Below are 5,309 nucleotides of genomic sequence, written 5' to 3'. Positions count from 1 at the left end.
TATTAATAAGAGAGAATTACATATTAGGATGAAGAATTACCTGAAAGGTAGGGAGAATTAAATAGGGGGGCTTATGCAAGTATAATAAAACACAAAGTAAGAAAATAAATTATAAAACTAGAATTGATATTTAATGAATTAGCATCTAATTTCCCCTGCTGGTTAGAGACTCTCAACATTTTCTCTTAAAGAATTGGTTATTGAACTTACTTAAGCTGTTTTTTTTTTCTTTTGTTGTCATTCATTCTTAAACTTAGTAATTCTTTCTGTTCCTGTTTTGTTGCACTTTACTCCATGCATTTAAGGACTTAATTTATTAGTTTTCCTCCTTTTGTAACAAGTTTAAACAAATAATTTACTTCCTGATTATAATCTTTGCCATTTACCAGAAAGCATTACATGTGATGCTCTCTTGTAATTATTTTCTGCTTAGTCTGTAATTTCATTTTTTTACTTGCTTTGTAACTGCAACATATTTAAGAGATTATCTTCAATACCTATATTTCCTCTTTATTTTTTGTTTATATTCTTCATTGTGGCAGGATCTCATCATCCCTCTTTCCCTTCTCTCTCTTCTCCTAGGACCCTGTGTCATCCTTGTGGAAGAAAGCCTGGTGCAGCATATGCTAATAACATTATTTCAGGTTGATCCATAAAGGTAGGTCTATAGCCATTTGGGCTGGATACAGAGGGGACGTTCTGATCAATTGACATAAGGCTGGTTTCTGGGAATCTCCCCTAGCCCATTTATGTATGTAGGAGGATGCTGGGTCCTTCTTGGTTTCTCTGATGGAAAATTTGAGGCCACACAGCCACAGCTTCCAGAGTGGGGTACATGTGCACTGGGCTCATATAATGATCCACTGGGGTGGAAGAAGAATGTATTCAGACTTCTGCTGATTTTTTTATCATTTTCATGTAAAATTTCCATTGTATTGGCTTTATAATGTTCACAACAATTACAGTTCTACACATATCTAATTTAAAAATAAATATGCAGCTATTACTAACTATGTACTAACACTTTTTATTCCCCAAATCAGACCTAGATACAACTACTCTAGCTCTTACAGATGAGTCTAAATGAAGAAAAGGTGGAGTGTGTGTTTCTTAAACTTTGAGATTCCTGTTTGTGACAAAGCTCTAGATTCATAACATAGATGTGAGATCTCTCTGCTCTAGTTATGGTGCTGACATGCCATTTTACATGCTTTTGGTCTGACACTCAGTAAACCCACAAGAGTCAACAAGAGTCACTGTCTTGGCCCTTGCCAGGCTGTTTGGTAGTGCTGTGTCACTGTCATTTAAGTGTTCTGTGGCAATCTCTAAGTCCCCAGTTTACATTGTGGCTGGATTCCCCTTGAGTGGACAAGGGTACAACATTAGTGGGGATTCTGTGGAGTGAGGTGAATCTTAAGAGTAGTTTTGATTTGCATTTCTCTAATTACTAGAGATGTTGAACATTTTTCATATATTTGTTGCTTGATTGTATTTCTTCTTCTGTGAAGTGTCTCTTCGGTTCCTTAGCCCATTTATCAAAGACTTAAACATTAGAATAGAGATCCTGCACCTAATAGAAAAAAAAAATATAGGCCCAAATCCTCATTGTCAGCTTAGGAACTGACTTCTTCAACTAGACTCCTAAAGTGCAAGAAATAAAATCAAGAATCAATAAATGGATTACTCATACATTGCTGGTGGGGCTGAAAATTGGTGCAACAACTATGGAAAGCAGTATGGATATTCCTTGGAAAACCTGTAATGGAACCACCATTTGACCTAGTTATCCCACTCCTCAGTCTATACCCAAAGGATTTAAAATCAGGATACTACAGTAATGCAGCCACATCAATGTTTATAGCAGCTCAGTTCACAATAGCCAAGCTATGGAACCAACCTAGATGTCCTTCAACAGATGAATGGATAAAGAAAATGTGGTATATATACACACAATGGAACATTATTCAGCCATATAGAAGAATGAAATTATGGCATTTGCGAGTAAATGGATGGAACTAGAGATTATTATATTGCATGAAATAAGACAATCCCCAAAAACCTGCTCAATGTTCTCTCTGATATGTGGATGAGAGGATGGAAGGGGAAGAATAGAAGAATATGAGTCTACTGGATTAGACAAAGGAGACTGAAGAGAGGGGAGTAGGAAGGGGAATAGGAAGGACAGTAGAATTAACTGTCATTAACATAACTTTCCTATCCTTGTATTTGAATACATCACCAGGGTAACTCCACATCATATACAGTCACAAGAATGGGATCCTAATTAGAATAAGTTATACTCTGTGTATGTGTGTCAAAATATGCTTATTATCACATATATATATATATAAAGAACAAATAAAAAATACATTTAATTGTTTAACCAAGTATTTTACATACTTATTTGACTGTAGGTCTTATGTTAAACAACTTTTATTATCCCAAGGGACATACTGTGATCTTCTCACTTGGCCCTATCCATCTCAGCCTCCTTACTCACTTTTATTAATAATTCAGGATTTCGATGTTTGCATTGGAGTAAGTATATTCCAGATTATTAGAGAACTGTTCTTATTAATACATGCACACAGTAACACAGAAAACAGACCTATAAACAGAATATTAAAATAAAATAGAGTAAATGCATAAAGACCAGCGACCATAGATAATCTTACTCTACTGAGATAATTCTCCCCCAAATCGCTAACAGAAGTTGTACAAATGTACAGGTCCCTATTTCACAGCCAGGGAAGGCTATACTAGGAGGATTCCCCATGAGTGCTAAAATGAGTCTCACCTCACCCAAGTGTTACCTCTTGAAGTTAGTGAAGGCTAATTGTTCCCACTGGTCCAGCCAGGGCCTGAAGTTGAGCTGGGTCAGTGTTGTCTGCATCAATCCTGAATTCCCATCTGATGGCTCAATAAAGAATAAAGCTTTGAGGGATGAGGAATCTGTCATCCAGCACACATGTATTATCCTCCAGGATCGCTTCCTAGAGTGGATTCCTTGTTCTTAACCCTAAATGTGAAGGAGGAATTCGAGCAAAGAACATCTTCCATGTAAAGCTCTAGGCTCTGCACTGTCTCATTCCTCCTAAGGAGCTGCGTCTCTCTGCATGCAAGATCTGCTTTCTAGGTATGTTTATGGTAACCAGGCTGCAGGAGAAATTAATAGATTCCACACCATGGGGTACAGTGTTATGGGGTGAATTTTTCAAAGGACAATACTGCCCCCCAGTGGAACACTCTCAAAACCACGACATTTCTAATTAGGTGAATAGAGGCCGCTCTTCACCTTTACATGTTTGGGAGTTGCCAGGGAGGAAACCGGGAAGCAGGGCAGAGATTCTTTTTTACCAATGTAGGATCCTGAGAAAAAGGAATGGACGAGCAGTTCTTGCTAACCTCTCAATGTGAAAACAGCCCCTGATTAAATCCACATTCCAGGTCCTTGCCAAGGAGGTTCTGATTTTGCAGAGTGAGATACTGGGGTGAGATATTGGGGTGTTCCGTGTTTCTACCCAGCGTCATTGGGATTATTTGGTAAACGGGGACACTCTGGGCTGGGAAGCGGCTCCTTGCTTCCTTAGGAGCACCCAGATGTTGCCCCTTTGCTCTAAGTTTATGCAGCCTCTGCGGCAGCGCCTCAGTGCAGCCACTGCGGACCCGCCCACTCGCAGCGGATCTGCCACGCCCCCCTCGGTTTCCATGACGACCTGACCCTGCACCTTCCCTAAGCCGCCAAGATTTCCAGGACTTGGGGCCAGGCTGGCTTCAGCATCCTTGGCGTGGATGAGAGAGTTGCTCCTGCCCTGGCGACCACAGCTAGATCTGGAATTGGGGATTTTCGTTCAGGGCAGGTTAAGAGGTAACTTTATTATTAATATCTGTTTAAATATTTTGCTTATTAATTTGAGTACTTGTTGAGATTTAATGGTTTTGTTTCTGACATGTCCTATTGGTACCTTTTTGTCTATTATTTTACCTTCAGCTTCAATTGTTTTGGATAGAGAGATTGATCCCTGGCTAAGAGAAGACGAAAGGTCTACCCGTCCAGCAATTTACCTTTGCTCTGTGATCTATCTTCCTATGGGGGACAAGGGCACTCAGGTATGTAGCATATGTCATTAGCCACAATAAGGAGGTCCCCAGTTGTGGACTTTCTGTCCCTCTCTTGACTTTCTGACCTTTCCTCCAAGAGCAGTTGCCTTAGTGGAGCCCAGATTTTGGGAGCTTGGTTGAAATGCAAAGGTCATGCTTTCAAAAGAGTCTGGGGTGAGCTTGGCACTCAGAAGCCCTGCAACTATTCTAATTAACTTCCCTATGAGAGAGACATACTTTTGGAGGTGCTGGGCTTTCTGCTTTTAATCCTTAGGCCTGAGCATATACCAAAAGCTGCTTCAAGTAACTTGGACACCATGTTTCCACTAGTCAGATTCTATGCCAAGAGTCTGTTGGATTTTATTTTTGAAAGGGCCTGAATGGACCTGGAGGTCCCTGAATGACTGAATGACTTTTGATTCATGGTTATGCCTTTGGGGCAGTTTGGTTGTCCAAAGTGCCTGGAGATTAGCTGGAAACTTAAACATCTCAGGAAGCTGGTGGATATGCAGTTTGAGTGCCCACAGAGGAGAATCAGGGAATTCTAGGGAGGGATGTCACTTGTACTTTTCACAACAACCCAGTGTAAATATATTATCTCCATTTTGTAGAAGAGAAAAGGGAAAGATACAGAGCATTTGAGAAACTTGCCCAGTGGTGGAATCCAGAGGCAAACCCAGGATCTGACCCTAATGGAGCTTTCATTCATCCTCCTCCACCTCTGGCAATTCAACCAAACAAATTTAACCCCTCATTTACTGGTGAACTATTTCAGAAAATGAAATAGTCCACGGGGGCAGATAAAACCATGTCTGTTTTATGAACTTTCTTATATTGATCGCTCACAGAAGACTCCCAACAAAGTTTTTAAAATAATAGATGGACACAATACTTTTATTTTGTATATTTTATTTTTATGTGGTGCTGAGGCTCACACCCAGTGCCTCACGTGTGCAAGTCAAGAGCTCCACCACTGAGCTACAACCCCAGCCCCCAAGGAAAGTTTGAAGAATAAAAAGAACAAAGACAGTAAGTGCTTTACATTTCTTTTCATTTATCACGTGAATGAAGAAGAGAAAGAAACACAAGTACATTTGTAGTAACCTCTTCTGGATCAAGTACCTACGATATTTTATCCCATTCATTCTTGCACCATAGGATAGGAAATTAGCATAAATCCCACTTCGTTTTCTCTTTTATGAATGAGG

General features: G+C 39.9%; 1 long non-coding RNA gene across 1 annotated transcript; it reads left to right on the top strand.

Moving 5' to 3' along the window:
* Window positions 1-2,990: 2,990 nt before the first annotated feature.
* Window positions 2,991-5,071, top strand: LOC125615925. Its single transcript, XR_007346528.1, has 3 exons — window positions 2,991-3,136; window positions 3,622-3,868; window positions 3,992-5,071. It is a non-coding gene; the product is annotated as an uncharacterized LOC125615925 (long non-coding RNA).
* Window positions 5,072-5,309: the final 238 nt, after the last annotated feature.

The sequence above is a fragment of the Marmota marmota genome, unplaced genomic scaffold (genome assembly GCF_001458135.2).
Source record: "Marmota marmota marmota unplaced genomic scaffold, marMar, whole genome shotgun sequence".
Classification (NCBI taxonomy): domain Eukaryota; kingdom Metazoa; phylum Chordata; class Mammalia; order Rodentia; family Sciuridae; genus Marmota; species Marmota marmota.
This window is presented reverse-complemented; position numbering and strand designations above follow the sequence as displayed.